At 40.1% G+C, this 16,995-nt stretch overlaps 2 non-coding genes across 2 annotated transcripts; both read left to right on the top strand.

Moving 5' to 3' along the window:
* The first annotated feature begins 3,165 nt into the window (after window positions 1-3,165).
* Window positions 3,166-3,269, top strand: LOC112738755 (small nucleolar RNA R71). The gene has a single exon (XR_003169698.1). It is a non-coding gene; the product is annotated as a small nucleolar RNA R71 (small nucleolar RNA).
* Window positions 3,270-14,932: 11,663 nt separating this feature from the next.
* LOC112738868 (small nucleolar RNA R71) lies at window positions 14,933-15,036 on the top strand. Its single transcript, XR_003169821.1, has one exon. It is a non-coding gene; the product is annotated as a small nucleolar RNA R71 (small nucleolar RNA).
* The last annotated feature ends 1,959 nt before the right edge of the window (window positions 15,037-16,995 follow it).

Here is a 16,995-nt window from a genome sequence, read left to right as displayed (position 1 = left end):
TAAGTGACAAGCTAAAGTTGACAAGGTGAAGCAAGAAGTGTTGTTGGAAGTGTGGTGAGGTTATTTTCGGCAAGAGATGTTATGCTATGATGGAAAGAAAATGTGCATGAAGGAGATTGGTGGTGTGGAACTCGTTCCCCAAGTGGTTCTTTATAGTGCCCGTAAGTGAAAAATGGACGGCTAGGGTGATTTGTGAAGGGTGGCCTGATGGTAAATATATGAATTAGGGGAGAAGGACGAATTGCTTTTCATTTTTCTTGGAAGTATTCTGAGTGCATTAGGTTGTACATGTAGCTATCTTTTCATGCAGAACTCCCTTTTCCCATGTGTTAGTTTCAAAGACTTGTGAACTTCCTTTTTGACCAAGCACCGTACCTCCCCCCTTGTCTTTTTCCTCCATTCTTATCTTTCCTTTTGTACCTGCACGAACAACAAATTTGCTATCATTTTTTTCGGTCATGTGAATAATGAATAGTACTTGTACATGTTTTTCCTTCTTTTGATTGTAAATCAATGATTGATTCCTGAGCTTATAGCCGTGACCTTTGTATGTATGCACACTTATTATGGACACCAAACTTAGTGTTTGGTAATGTCTCCTGATGAATGAAATCCATGTTGGTTGTCCTTAATGAATGTGCATAATTCTAATAAATCTAGTCACTTTGGCGCTTTGATCCTAAACAATTTTACTACCTAAAGTAATTGAAATCAAAGTATTAAAACATGCAAATGGTATACTTGTCATGAACTTCTAAATCCAGAGGAACTTCTTGCTTTTCATTAACTGTGTTCAAAAGGAACACCAAACTTAATGTTTGGTCGTGCACCTTGAATGAAAGATTGAATACAATTTGAATAAGATTTGGGAGTGCCTTCAGGCACACCAAACTTAGAGACCAATTGTAATTTACATGCAATGTTTAGTGCACTTTATCAACAGTTGTCCTGAGGATTCAAGTTCATGCATAAGAAACCATGCTTTATTAGATGTAAAGCAAAACAATAAAGAGTAAGGATACTAAAACATGGGTTGCCTCCCATGAAGCGCTTCTTTAACGTCACTAGCTTGACGGTTGTCCTTGTTAGGGTGGATTGTAGTGCTTGATGTCTTCTCCTCTCACTATGAAAACGTCCCCATTTGATTCCTTCATGACTTCTAAATGTTCCATAGAAAGAACTTTCCTGATTGTGAACACATGAGGGAGCTGGGAAGGAATGGTTTTGAGGCCAGGTGGGATTGGCAGATAATGACTTGATATCACTTTATCTCCCGGAGAAAAACCTTCAGTGGGAATTTTCTTGTTTCTCCACCCTCTTGGCAATTTCCCTACCATTCTTCCCTTTCTCTTGAGGATTTCTTCATTGACCCTTATGCCAGGAGGATCCTTCTGATCTGTTTCCATTGATTCTTGTGGCTTTAACTCTTGCAACTCTTGTTTGCCTTCCAAGGACTGTTTTAAAGTTTCAGCTGCTGGATTACTTTCCTCCAAACACAGATGGCTACTATCATCCTTAGGCTTTTTAGGTTCTGGTTCAGGCTCAGATGCAGGTTTGAAAACTTTGAAAATGAGCTGTTCATCATGTATTCTCAGAATTAGCTCTCCTTGTTCTACATCTATGAGCGCTCTAGTAGTGGCTAGAAATGGCCTGCCCAGAATGATAGGGTGTAAGTAGCTTTCCTCCATGTCCAAAATGACAAAGTCTGTGGGGAAGTAATAATCTCCCACTTTCACCAGCACATTCTCAACTACCCCTTCAGCTTGCTTCTGAGTTTTGTCAGCCAGTTGTATGATTACATCAGTGGATCTCACCTCATTCAGTTGTAGCCTCTTCATAAGAGTTAGAGGCATCACATTTATGCTAGCTCCTAGATCACAGAATCCTCTGTCAATTTTTGTTTCCCCTATGATGCAGGGGATATGAAAACTTCCTGGGTCTGTTTTCTTAGAGACTGTGTCCTTCTTGATGAGGGCACTGCATTCTTTGTTCATTGTTACCGTTTGTCCTCCTTCAAAACTCTTTTCTTGCTCAACAATTCCTTTAAATACTTGATATGTGTAGGCATCTGCTGGAGAATCTCAGAAAGGGAATATTGATATGGAGAGACTTAAATGTCTCTAAAACCTTGAATAGGTTTCCCTTTTCACCTCCTCCTAACCTCTGAGGAAATGGTGCTTTTGGTTGGTATGTTTCCATCGTGCCTTTTTGCAGTTCCTTGGCTTGATCAGTTTCACTTTCCTACTTAGCTTCTTCCAAACCTTCCTTCAAGATTTCTGGCTCCTGTTCTGAGGGTCTGATTCCTTCTTCTTCTGAGACTTCCTTCAATATGGTGATGGCCTTGCAGTCTTCCCATCTCACTCCCTTTTGTTCCCCTTTAGGATTCTTTTCCGTGTCACTAGGGAACACTGCAGTTGACTTGGGGGCTTGTTGAGACAGCTCTCCTACTTGAGACTCCATCCTCTTTAGTCTTTCACCATGGTTCCTTAGGTAGATCTCACATCATCCCTAAAGCTTTTCAACTCACTTACGTCCTGACCCATGTTTGCCAGCCTTCCTTCTATCCTGTTCAATTGATCTTGAAATTGTTGGTTCGGATTAGGTTGGGTAGGTTGACTATTTTGGCCATGATATGATGGTTGGGAGTAAGTGTTTTGTGTGGCTTGATATGATCTTTGGTTGGAGTTTTGGTATGTGGACTTGTTATGTTGGTTTTGCTGGTTTCCCCACCCAAAGTTTGGGTGGTTTTTCCAGCCTGGGTTGTAAGTGTTGGAATGTGGATCATATGGTTGCCTTTGTTGATTTCCTACATAATTGGCCTCTTCCCAATCACCTCCTTCAGTGCTTGCTTCCTCTTGATCTTGTGTGTATATTGCAGCCACTTGCTTTGTTTCTAATTTCCTGGTGAGCTCTGCTAGTTGCTTGGCAAACACCTTGTTTTGGGCTAGAATTGTATCAACATGGTTCAGCTCCATGACTCCCTTAGTGTTGTGTCTCTCTGATGCATAGTAGTACTCATTCTCAGCCACTGTCTCAATCACTTCAATGGCTTCTTCCACGGTCTTTTTCCTGTTCAATGAACCTCCTGATGAATGGTCTACAGCCTTCCTTGATTCATAAGAAAGTCCATCATAGAAAATGTGCAATTGCACCCAGTCATGGAACATGTCTGGTGGGCATTTCCTTGTCAAATCCTTGAACCTCTCCCATGCCTCGTAGAGAGTTTCACCATCTTGTTGTCTAAAAGTCTGAACCTCAGATCGAAGCCTATTGACCTTTTGTGGGGGGTAGAAACGTGCCAGAAACTTGCTTTCCACCTCGTCCCATGTTGTTAGGCTCCCCCTTGGGAATGATTCCAGCCACTTAGCTGCTTTGTCCCTAAGTGAAAATGGGAACGAAAGCAGTTTATAGGCATCTTCCTGGACTCCATTAGACTTCACAGTGTCGCAAATTCTCAGGAATTTTGTGAGATGTTGGTTTGGGTCTTCATTAGCACTCCCACCAAATGAACAATGATTCTCCACAAGTGATATTAGCTGTGGTTTGAGCTCAAAATTGTTGGCCTGAATGGGTGGTTTCTGAATGCTGCTACCACAATTCCCAGATGTTGGGTTTATGTATGAACCAAGAACCCTCCTCTCGGGAATGGCATTGTTTCCATCAGCTCTCCCATGGTTATGAACTTCTCTTTCCATGTTGAGATCTAGAGCTTCCTCAAAATTGTCCTCAGATTCTCCTTCAGATTCTTCTTCTCCCAGTACTCTCTTCCCTCTTGCTTCCCTTCTAAGTCTATGAAGGGTCCTCTCTGGTTCGGTATATGGAGGAGTTGATGTCTCTCCTCTCCTACCTGTCATACAAGAACACAGCACAGGCAACAAACAAGTAAAATACTCTTGGTTAATGGAAGAGTATGGTTAGAGCAGTTGAGGAATTAATTCAAATAGTTAGTGAGTCAGTGAGTTAGTTGCTTGAATTTAAAGGCATAAAGAAAGAAAGCATGTAACAGAGTGCAGAAATTAAAATTAAACAAGTAACTTGAACTGAATGAACAAAGCAAAAAAAAATGCTCAATCTAGTTAACTTCCAAGGCATCTTAGGCGAGTTTCACTAGCATTTTTCTGTTAGTTTTAGTTGTTTTATGCACTTTCTTGAGCTTAAAGTAACCAAGAATGGTTAAATGAATAACAAAGCAATGAACCATCCAAACAGTATGATTTTTATGCAAATTTCATGAGTTTTTAGTTATATTACTTGAATGCTATGAATGGAAGATTCTCATGAAAATTTGCAAGACTTTGATGCAGTTGTTTGGATGATTTCAGGAAAGAAGAGGCTAGGCAAGGAAGCAACAAAAATCAATAAAGGAAGCTTGAATATCACATGTGGAGTTTAAGTTCCAGTTTAAGCTTAAACTGGAACTTAAACGGCCAAAATCATGAAAGCTGAGGAAAGGGTGAAAGTGGCGTTTAACCTCCAGTTTAACCTTAAACTGGAAGTTAAACGCCAGAAATGGGAAATGCACCAGGGAGCCATTTCCACGTTTAAGCTCCAGTTTAACCTTAAACTGGAGCTTAAACGTGTTCGACCAAGTTTTCTCCTCCAGGGTTGCTTTCTCCATTTCCACGTTTAAGCTCCAGTTTAACCTTAAACTGGAGCTTAAACGTGTTCGACCTCCAGGGCTACCTTTCTCCGCTTCCACGTTTAAGCTCCAGTTTAACCTTAAACTGGAGCTTAAACATGTTCGACCTCCAGGATGGCTTTCTCTATTTCCACGTTTAAGCTCCAGTTTAACCTTAAACTGGAGCTTAAACGTGTTCGACCTCCAGGGTTGCTTTTCCTATCTCCACGTTTAAGCTTCAGTTTAACCTTAAACTGAAGCTTAAACGTGTTCGACTACGTTACCCTCCAGGGCTGCCTTCTTCCATTTCCACGTTTAAGCTTCAGTTTAACCTTAAACTGAAGCTTAAACGTGCTTCCACAAAAGGCATCACTGGAAGTGTCTGGCGTTTAAGCTGCAGTTTAAGCTTAAACTGCAACTTAAACGCCACTCTTGGAAAAGGTTTCTGGGCCAAAAATATTGCAGTTTAAGTTAGCATTTGAGCACAAACATTAACTTAAACTAACTCTGGTATGAAACCCAATTGAATATCATGGTTTATGGGATTGGGCCTGAAGGATTGATGAGTCTGGAATTTTAATTTGTTGAGTCATGTGTCATTACTTGATTATCACTAAGTTGCCGGGGATTGGTTTTCGATTGACAATTCTCCAATTGGAAGTTAACTAGATTGAGCAATTTTTCTTTTCTTTTGTTAATAGTTTTTGTTTCAGTTTATTACTGCTAATTTCTGCAAATTTTAATTTGTTTTCTTTGCTTATTCACTTGTTAGCATACTAACCACTAGCTGTTTGTGATATTGCCTCACTATGGAATTTCCACTATCTTTGGATGAGTATTGTTTGAGACTGAGCACATTGCAAAAAGAAAGGAGTATCCATCATCTTTTGGTCAATCAAAATTCATGAGAAACTCTCCACCACCACAGAATGATTCATGTTATTATGCTCATGGTGGGTGGGAGTATCAGGAACAGGAAACGGGGTACTTCCCAGAGCCACAAAATGGTCCATGTTTTGGTGAATTTGATCACTACTCAAGTTGTGGCTGGGAAGATCGAAACCAAAGAGATTTCACTTATTCACACCCCATTCATCAAGAGCCATCACCTCTGAATTATCCAACCTCACCTCCTAGTTTTACATATCCAAATTCTTCATCACTTGAGCATTTCTCAGCACAAAATTCCTTCTCAAATTCATACAATTCATTTCACTATCCACAAGACTCATTCCACTACACACAAGAGTCATACCACTACCAACACTCCAACCAAAGACTCTATCAGCCCACACAAAACACATACTCCCAGCCACCATATCACAGCCAAGATAATCAACCTCATCAACCCAATCCGAACCAATCACTTCATGATCAGTTAACCAGGATAGAAGGAATGCTTGCAACTATGGGCAGAGATGTGGCTGATTTGAAAAGCTTTAAGGAAGAAGTGATATCCAACTTACAAAATCAAGGTGCTGCCATTCAAAAGCTAGAAGCACAAATTGGATATCTATCAAAGCAAATCCCTACCCACAATTCTTCTAGTGATACCATGGCAAACCCAAGGGAGGAATCAGAAGAACAAGAAAGGGAGAAAGTCAATCAAGGGAGATCACACTCCAATGAAACAGAGAGTTGCAAAGAGGAAGGGTTCATTGAACCACAAATTCAGGAAGCTTTTGATGAACAGGATACTCCAACTGTCCAACAACAACCAAGTTCTGAGATCAAGGATGTGAAGGCAGTAGAAACAAGCACCAAAATGAGGATTGTGACCGAGAAACAAAGGACCATATCCATGAAGAAGAGAAGGTCGAAGAACAATCCAACTCCTGAGCCAACAAGCAAGTTCACTCAAGCCAATCACAAGGGAAAGCTTGCTGGAAAGAGGCATTCACAACAAGGGGCACTAACTAGCTCCTTTATCCACTTGAAGTCATTCCTCTTAACAAACTGGAGGAAGAGGAAGAAAGTCAGGAACAACATGTCAAGCTAATGACAGTAAACGAGCGTTTGTTGGGAGGCAACCCAACCAAAGGTAGTTTTTCTTTTGTAGTTATTTCAATAAAAGAGTTAAGTAGATTTATCTGTATTGCAAGGAGCTAAGTTTGGTGTTGCACACCAAAACAATTCAAGGGTGAATGTGAGATTCTAAGTTTGGTGTTCCACCAAAAACTTCATTAAAAGCACATTTCTACCTCAGCATGACTAGTCACTAGCTCCAACCAATCAGGGAAACTACTTAAACAATAGTTTAATTTCTAGTTCATAGTTATTTTCTTAATAAAAGCACATGAGGTTTTCTGCATATGATCCAAATTGCTGCATATGGCAAGGAACTAAGTTTGGTGTTCACCGGCAAGTGCACCGGTTATCGTCAAGTAAAAACTCACAATAGAGTGAGGTCGAATCCCACAAGGATTGGTTGAATGAGCAATTCGGATTAGAAGTGTGTCTAGTTGAGCGGAATCAAGAATTAGATGAGAGTTGCGGAATGTAAAATTGGCGGGAAACGTAAATGGCAAGAAATTGCGGAATCTTAAATTGCATGAATTAAAGAGCGAGAAGCTAAATTGCTGAAATTAAAAGGGAATAGGGGTGATTGCATGAATTGAATTGCAGAATGTAAAGAGAAAGTGGAAATCGGAGATGGGGAATTCATTGGGTTTTAGGAGATATTGAGATCTCCGAATCAAAACATTTTTATCTCTTCCTCAACCAATGCGTTCATTGAATTTTTTCTTGGCAATCTTATATGATTGGATCCCAATCCCTTGGCTCACCAATTCTCTCTAAAAACAAACAAATTTCCAATCCCTTGGCTTAAATGTTCATAAGAAGAGATGATGCTCGATCACTGATTATACCACACAGTTTCATGAACCACAATTTGGTAGGATTACATGTCACAATATCCATCCAAACCCCAATCCAATTCACTGTGAGAAAGCTTCTCTAGCATGAACCCTCCATTCCTTTCCCAAGGTTCCGAAGGATTCCAATTATGGGTAGTTTCTTTCCCAAGACAACTACCCAATGGAATTAGATCGAGAAGCTTTCTAACAAAATTCAAGAGAAAAGATTGAAGAAGAAGATAAAACTATTATTGATTCATTGAATTACAATAGAGCTCCTTAACCCAATGAAAGGGGGTTTAGTGAGTCATAGCTCTGAATTCAATTACAAAAGTATGAAAACTTCCCCAAAAATGAAAAGGTAAAAAAAAAGTCCCTCTCTAACTTAAATTCTATCCTATTTATACACTTTCTTCATTGAGCTTCTGTTGTGTTTCTTGGGCTTTGAGGCCTCTCCCTGCTTTCCTTTTGCTTTGGGTTTATGATCCATAATCTTGATGAGGCTGCTGATCCAAATTCTGTAACATTCATTGAGCCAACTTAGTGATAATCAAGTAATGACACATGACTCAACAAATTGAAATTCCAGACTCATCAATCCTTCAGGCCCAATCCCATAAACCATGATATTCAATTGGGTTTCATACCAGAGTAAGTTTAAGTTAATGTTTGTGCTCAAATGCTAACTTAAACTGCAATATTTTTGGCCCAGAAACCTTTTCCAAGAGTGGCGTTTAAGTTGCAGTTTAAGCTTAAACTGCAGCTTAAACGCCAGACACTTCCAGTGATGCCTTTTGTGGAAGCACATTTAAGCTTCAGTTTAAGGTTAAACCGAAGCTTAAACGTGGAAATGGAAGAAGGCAGCCCTGGAGGGTAACGTAGTCGAACACGTTTAAGCTTCAGTTTAAGGTTAAACTGAAGCTTAAACGTGGAGATAGGAAAAGCAGCCCTGGAGGTCGAACACGTTTAAGCTCCAGTTTAAGGTTAAACTGGAGCTTAAACGTGGAAATAGAGAAAGCCATCCTGGAGGTCGAACACGTTTAAGCTCCAGTTTAAGGTTAAACTGGAGCTTAAACGTGGAAGCGGAGAAAGGTAGCCCTGGAGGTCGAACACGTTTAAGCTCCAGTTTAAGGTTAAACTGGAGCTTAAACGTGGAAATGGAGAAAGCAACCCTGGAGGAGAAAACTTGGTCGAACACGTTTAAGCTCCAGTTTAAGGTTAAACTGGAGCTTAAACGTGGAAATGGCTCCCTGGTGCATTTCCCATTTCTGGCGTTTAACTTCCAGTTTAAGGTTAAACTGGAGGTTAAACGCCACTTTCACCCTTTCCTCAGCTTTCATGATTTTGGCCGTTTAAGTTCCAGTTTAAGCTTAAACTGGAACTTAAACTCCACATGTGATATTCAAGCTTCCTTTATTGATTTTTGTTGCTTCCTTGCCTAGCCTCTTCTTTCCTGAAATCATCCAAACAACTGCATCAAAGTCTTGCAAATTTTCATGAGAATCTTCCATTCATAGCATTCAAGTAATATAACTAAAAACTCATGAAATTTGCATAAAAATCATACTGTTTGGATGGTTCATTGCTTTGTTATTCATTTAACCATTCTTGGTTACTTTAAGCTCAAGAAAGTGCATAAAACAACTAAAACTAACAGAAAAATGCTAGTGAAACTCGCCTAAGATGCCTTGGCATCACAACACCAAACTTAATACTTGCTTGTCCCTAAGCAAGTCCTGAGTTATTTGAGAAGAAAGTATGAAACAGAAAGCAACTACATTGGCTATATTAGTAAGCACTTGAAGTTCATCAGAAGGGTTTTATGCAGAAAGTTACAGCATCACTTTTTCATTGCATTCATCAAACACTGCTATGGCCTCTTGTTATTCTTATGTCCTTGGCACTTTTCTCTTCTTTGTTTTTCTATTCTTTTTCTTTGAGCTCCTTTGCTCCTTGTTTGCTTAGTGTCATGTGTTGCACATGCCTTTGGCATTTTCTTTTTCTTATCAGTGCACTACACATATCCACTGCAGGCATTTTAGTTCACATTTCTTCTTGAGACATTGGTGCCCAGCACCTCTTTGTGTGACTAAATGTTTTGTATTTAGGTTGCTCTTGATAATGGACTTTTGGTTGATAATCCCGGGTTAGTTAACCCAAGTTACCAAGTGTTGAAACACTCCTCAGAACCTATTCATCCAAGCATATCCTTAATACATAAACACCACAGGCATTTGTCTCAGAAGTTCAAACCATTGGTGCCTAGCTTATTTTCTCAATTTTTTTTTTCTTTTTGGTTGCCTTTTTTTAGTGGCTTTTTCTTCTTCTTTTTCTATCTTTTTCATGGCCAAAGACATTTATTCATCAAGATCCATAGACAGTTTTCAATTTCTACACAAAAAATGATAATTCTACACTCTATTTCCAGTGATCTGACTAAACAATCAAGCATGCATACCACCACTTAATTCTACTTGATTTGTCACTAATTGAGCCAAGCTACTTTTGTTCAAACTTTTCTTTTAATTTTTGGAAACAGAACAAGCATGGCAAGCATTTGTTTAAGAAGGTGAAGTTATATCCAAACATCTAGGCATTCACTTTATTCAAAGCAATAAACAGACAAACATACTAGAACGTTCACATAAAACTTAAATGACTTATAATGAAAGAAAGCTCATAAAGACAATTCATCAATTATCATTTGATTATTAAGGAACGAGACCACCTCTCATTTATTGCTTGGTTCTTCTTGATTCTTGGGATCCTGCTTCTTCTTGCTTCCTACCTCTTTTTGACCACTTGTACTTCCTTTGTCTTTTCTTATGAGCTTTTTCCAGAATCCAGCCTTTTTCATTGTTTCTTCCACTCCTTTTTCAAGGATCATTGCCTTGTTTATTTCTCCTTCTTTCCTCCCTTTGAAATACTCATCAAAAGCTGGGAATGCTGGGTCCATCTTGTGTAGATGTTCCCCTATGTAGTTAAGCTTGATTTGAGAACTGATGTTGTAATCAGCTTGCACTGAGTATCTTGCGTTCTGTAAAGTGGTGGCTTCCTTGATTGCCAAGACATTGGCATCTTGGTGTTGGCATATGTGGCTGAGGGATTCCTGTAATTGTAAATTCTGTTCCCTTTGCAGATCTAAGAATCTTGATTCAAAGTTCCTTTGCATATCCATCATTTTTAGGTGAAAGTCCTCTTGTCTCTCCTGAGACCTCATGTATTGTTGAGACATTCCTTCTATGATTTCCTGCATTCTGCTCATATCCATGGGGTCTCTGGGAATTTGTTGTCTTCTTTCTGGAATTCCTTGCTCTTCTTGCTCTTCTTCTCCTTCTTCTCCTTCTTATCCTTCTTGCTCTGCTTCTTGCTTTGCTTCTGCTTGTTGCCCTTCTTCATTTCTTCTTTTTGTATGTCTTGGAGCAATTGGGCCAAGAGTCATTCTGTACGCAGTTATAGCCATTCCAGGATATAGCCAATTAGGTCTTTCATCTTCAAGAGGTACTTGGGCATCGATGCATAGTCTAATGATGGTGCTAGGGAAGTGGAGCCAGGATTCAGGGTCACTTTTCTCACTAAGCTCTTGTATCTGTTCAGCAATGAGCTTATGAACTTTGATCTCCCCTCCCACCATAATGCAATGTAGCAAGATGGCTCTTTTAGGGACTATTTCTGAAGAGTTTGCAGTGGGTAGGATGGATCTCCTAACTATTGCATACCACCCTTTAGCTTCAGGTGTTAGGTCTCCCCTTCTCAAGACTCTTGGAGCCCCTCTTGTTTTTCTCACCCATTCAGCTCTGATGGCACAAAGGTCTTCCGCAATAGTCGTATAGTCAGGTTCTCCTATCATCCTTTCCTCATAACTTGCTTGGCTGAAACGTATGTTTTTCAGGCCAAGAGTTTTCATGATTGCCTTGGGGCTGAAGTCAACTTCCACCCCTCTCACATAGCTTTTGTATGTGGGTTTCACGGTTGAATCCTCCCTCACTGCATTTGCATAAAACTCTTTCACCAGGTTGATGTTGATTTTAGTGATTGGCTTAGTCAGGAGCTCCCACTTCCTCTTTTTGATCTTCTCCCAAACACCTGGGAACTCATCCTTTTCAAGGTCAAAGGGAACCTCAGCTAGTACCATTTTAGGTCTCATCCATTCGGCTTGAATCTCATGGAAAACTGATTTGTATCTCCATGCATCGAATTCCCTGTTCTCCTCCATTGGCTGCTTGTCTTTTCTTTTTTTGTGGCTAGATGAGGCTGCCATTGGTTCTTTAGTTTTGGTAAGTGACAAGCTAAAGTTGACAAGGTGAAGCAAGAAGTGTTGTTGGAAGTATGGTGAGGTTGTTTTCGGCAAGAGATAGTTATGCTATGATGAAAGAAAATGTGCATGAAGGAGATTTGGTGGTGTGGAACTCGTTCCCCAAGTGGTTCTTTATAGTGCCCGTAAGTGAAAAATGGACGGCTAGGGTGATTTGTGAAGGGTGGCCTGATGGTAAATATATGAATTAGGGAGAAGGACGAATTGCTTTTCATTTTCTTGGAAGTATTCTGAGTGCATTAGGTTGTACATGTAGCTATCTTTTCATGCAGAACTCCCTTTTCCCATGTGTTAGTTTCAAAGACTTGTGAACTTCCTTTTTGACCAAGCACCGTACCTCCCCCCTTGTCTTTTTCCTCCATTCTTATCTTTCCTTTTGTACCTGCACGAACAAACAAATTTGCTATCATTTTTTTCGGTCATGTGAATAATGAATAGTACTTGTACATGTTTTTCCTTCTTTTTGAATTGTAAATCAATGATTGACTTCCTGAGCTTATAGCCGTGACCTTTGTATGTATGCACACTTATTACTGGACACCAAACTTAGTGTTTGGTAATGTCTCCTGATGACATGAAATCCATGTTGGTTGTCCTTAATGAATGTGCATAATTCTAATAAATCCTAGTCACTTTGGCGCTTTAATCCTAAACAATTTTACTACCTAAAGTAATTGAAATCAAAGTATTAAAACATGCAAATGGTATACTTGTCATGAACTTCTAAATCCAGAGGAACTTCTTGCTTTTCATTAACTGTGTTCAAAAGGAACACCAAACTTAATGTTTGGTCGTGCACCTTGAATGAAAGATTGAATACAATTTGAATAAGATTTGGGAGTGCCTTCAGGCACACCAAACTTAGAGACCAATTGTAATTTACATGCAATGTTTAGTGCACTTTATCAACAGTTGTCCTGAGGATTCAAGTTCATGCATAAGAAACCATGCTTTATTAGATGTAAAGCAAAACAATAAAGAGTAAGGATACTAAAACATGGGTTGCCTCCCATGAAGCGCTTCTTTAACGTCACTAGCTTGACGGTTGTCCTTTGTTAGGGTGGATTGTAGTGCTTGATGTCTTCTCCTCTCACTATGAAAACGTCCCCATTTGATTCCTTCATGACTTCTAAATGTTCCATAGAAAGAACATTCCTGATTGTGAACACTTGAGGGAGCTGGGAAGGAATGGTTTTGAGGCCAGGTGGGATTGGCAGATAATGACTTGATATCACTTTATCTCCCGGAGAAAAACCTTCAGTGGGAATTTTCTTGTTTCTCCACCCTCTTGGCAATTTCCCTACCATTCTTCCCTTTCTCTTGAGGATTTCTTCATTGACCCTTATGCCAGGAGGATCCTTCTGATCTGTTTCCATTGATTCTTGTGGCTTTAACTCTTGCAACTCTTGTTTGCCTTCCAAGGACTGTTTTAAAGTTTCAGCTGCTGGATTACTTTCCTCCAAACACAGATGGCTACTATCATCCTTAGGCTTTTTAGGTTCTGGTTCAGGCTCAGATGCAGGTTTGAAAACTTTGAAAATGAGCTGTTCATCATGTATTCTCAGAATTAGCTCTCCTTGTTCTACATCTATGAGCGCTCTAGTAGTGGCTAGAAATGGCCTGCCCAGAATGATAGGGTGTAAGTAGCTTTCCTCCATGTCCAAAATGACAAAGTCTGTGGGGAAGTAATAATCTCCCACTTTCACCAGCACATTCTCAACTACCCCTTCAGCTTGCTTCTGAGTTTTGTCAGCCAGTTGTATGATTACATCAGTGGATCTCACCTCATTCAGTTGTAGCCTCTTCATAAGAGTTAGAGGCATCACATTTATGCTAGCTCCTAGATCACAGAATCCTCTGTCAATTTTTGTTTCCCCTATGATGCAGGGGATATGAAAACTTCCTGGGTCTGTTTTCTTAGAGACTGTGTCCTTCTTGATGAGGGCACTGCATTCTTTGTTCATTGTTACCGTTTGTCCTCCCTTCAAAACTCTTTTCTTGCTCAACAATTCCTTTAAATACTTGATATGTGTAGGCATCTGCTGGAGAATCTCAAGAAAGGGAATATTGATATGGAGAGACTTAAATGTCTCTAAAAACCTTGAATAGGTTTTCCCTTTTTCACCTCCTCCTAACCTCTGAGGAAATGGTGCTTTTGGTTGGTATGTTTCCATCGTGCCTTTTTGCAGTTCCTTGGCTTGATCAGTTTCACTTTCCTGCTTAGCTTCTTCCAAACCTTCCTTCAAGATTTCTGGCTCCTGTTCTGAGGGTCTGATTCCTTCTTCTTCTGAGACTTCCTTCAATATGGTGATGGCCTTGCAGTCTTCCCATCTCACTCCCTTTTGTTCCCCTTTAGGATTCTTTTCCGTGTCACTAGGGAACACTGCAGTTGACTTGGGGGCTTATTGAGACAGCTCTCCTACTTGAGACTCCATCCTCTTTAGTCTTTCACCATGGTTCCTCAAGGTAGATCTCACATCATCCCTAAAGCTTTTCAACTCACTTACGTCCTGACCCATGTTTGCCAGCCTTCCTTCTATCCTGTTCAATTGATCTTGAAATTGTTGGTTCGGATTAGGTTGGGTAGGTTGACTATTTTGGCCATGATATGATGGTTGGGAGTAAGTGTTTTGTGTGGCTTGATATGATCTTTGGTTGGAGTTTTGGTATGTGGACTTGTTATGTTGGTTTTGCTGGTTTCCCCACCCAAAGTTTGGGTGGTTTTTCCAGCCTGGGTTGTAAGTGTTGGAATGTGGATCATATGGTTGCCTTTGTTGATTTCCTACATAATTGGCCTCTTCCCAATCACCTCCTTCAGTGCTTGCTTCCTCTTGATCTTGTGTGTATATTGCAGCCACTTGCTTTGTTTCTAATTTCCTGGTGAGCTCTGCTAGTTGCTTGGCAAACACCTTGTTTTGGGCTAGAATTGTATCAACATGGTTCAGCTCCATGACTCCCTTAGTGTTGTGTCTCTCTGATGCATAGTAGTACTCATTCTCAGCCACTGTCTCAATCACTTCAATGGCTTCTTCCACAGTCTTTTTCCTGTTCAATGAACCTCCTGATGAATGGTCTACAGCCTTCCTTGATTCATAAGAAAGTCCATCATAGAAAATGTGCAATTGCACCCAGTCATGAAACATGTCTGGTGGGCATTTCCTTGTCAAATCCTTGAACCTCTCCCATGCCTCGTAGAGAGTTTCACCATCTTGTTGTCTAAAAGTCTGAACCTCAGATCGAAGCCTATTGACCTTTTGTGGGGGGTAGAAACGTGCCAGAAACTTGCTTTCCACCTCGTCCCATGTTGTTAGGCTCCCCCTTGGGAATGATTCCAGCCACTTAGCTGCCTTGTCCCTAAGTGAAAATGGGAACAAAAGCAGTTTATAGGCATCTTCCTGGACTCCATTAGACTTCACAGTGTCGCAAATTCTCAGGAATTTTGTGAGATGTTGGTTTGGGTCTTCATTAGCACTCCCACCAAATGAACAATGATTCTCCACAAGTGATATTAGCTGTGGTTTGAGCTCAAAATTGTTGGCCTGAATGGGTGGTTTCTGAATGCTGCTACCACAATTCCCAGATGTTGGGTTTATGTATGAACCAAGAACCCTCCTCTCGGGAATGGCATTGTTTCCATCAGCTCTCCCATGGTTATGAACTTCTCTTTCCATGTTGAGATCTAGAGCTTCCTCAAAATTGTCCTCAGATTCTCCTTCAGATTCTTCTTCTCCCAGTACTCTCTTCCCTCTTGCTTCCCTTCTAAGTCTATGAAGGGTCCTCTCTGGTTCGGTATATGGAGGATTTGATGTCTCTCCTCTCCTACCTGTCATACAAGAACACAGCACAGGCAACAAACAAGTAAAATACTCTTGGTTAATGGAAGAGCATGGTTAGAGCAGTTGAGGAATTAATTCAAATAGTTAGTGAGTCAGTGAGTTAGTTGCTTGAATTTAAAGGCATAAAGAAAGAAAGCATGTAACAGAGTGCAGAAATTAAAATTCAACAAGTAACTTGAACTGAATGAACAAAGCAAAAAAAAAATGCTCAATCTAGTTAACTTCCAAGGCATCTTAGGCGAGTTTCACTAGCATTTTTCTGTTAGTTTTAGTTGTTTTATGCACTTTCTTGAGCTTAAAGTAACCAAGAATGGTTAAATGAATAACAAAGCAATGAACCATCCAAACAGTATGATTTTTATGCAAATTTCATGAGTTTTTAGTTATATTACTTGAATGCTATGAATGGAAGATTCTCATGAAAATTTGCAAGACTTTGATGCAGTTGTTTGGATGATTTCAGGAAAGAAGAGGCTAGGCAAGGAAGCAACAAAAATCAATAAAGGAAGCTTGAATATCACATGTGGAGTTTAAGTTCCAGTTTAAGCTTAAACTGGAACTTAAACGGCCAAAATCATGAAAGCTGAGGAAAGGGTGAAAGTGGCGTTTAACCTCCAGTTTAACCTTAAACTGGAAGTTAAACGCCAGAAATGGGAAATGCACCAGGGAGCCATTTCCACGTTTAAGCTCCAGTTTAACCTTAAACTGGAGCTTAAACGTGTTCGACCAAGTTTTCTCCTCCAGGGTTGCTTTCTCCATTTCCACGTTTAAGCTCCAGTTTAACCTTAAACTGGAGCTTAAACGTGTTCGACCTCCAGGGCTACCTTTCTCCGCTTCCACGTTTAAGCTCCAGTTTAACCTTAAACTGGAGCTTAAACGTGTTCGACCTCCAGGATGGCTTTCTCTATTTCCACATTTAAGCTCCAGTTTAACCTTAAACTGGAGCTTAAACGTTTTCGACCTCCAGGGCTGCTTTTCCTATCTCCACGTTTAAGCTTCAGTTTAACCTTAAACTGAAGCTTAAACGTGTTCGACTACGTTACCCTCCAGGGCTGCCTTCTTCCATTTCCACGTTTAAGCTTCAGTTTAACCTTAAACTGAAGCTTAAACGTGCTTCCACAAAAGGCATCACTGGAAGTGTCTGGCGTTTAAGCTGCAGTTTAAGCTTAAACTGCAACTTAAACGCCACTCTTGGAAAAGGTTTCTGGGCCAAAAATATTGCAGTTTAAGTTAGCATTTGAGCACAAACATTAACTTAAACTTACTCTGGTATGAAACCCAATTGAATATCATGGTTTATGGGATTGGGCCTGAAGGATTGATGAGTCTGGAATTTCAATTTGTTGAGTCATGTGTCATTACTTGATT

The sequence above is a fragment of the Arachis hypogaea genome, chromosome 13, assembly GCF_003086295.3.
Source record: "Arachis hypogaea cultivar Tifrunner chromosome 13, arahy.Tifrunner.gnm2.J5K5, whole genome shotgun sequence".
NCBI classification, from domain to species: Eukaryota; Viridiplantae; Streptophyta; class Magnoliopsida; order Fabales; family Fabaceae; genus Arachis; species Arachis hypogaea.
The sequence above is the reverse complement of the archived record's forward strand: the minus strand, read 5'-3'. Positions and strand labels throughout refer to the sequence as shown.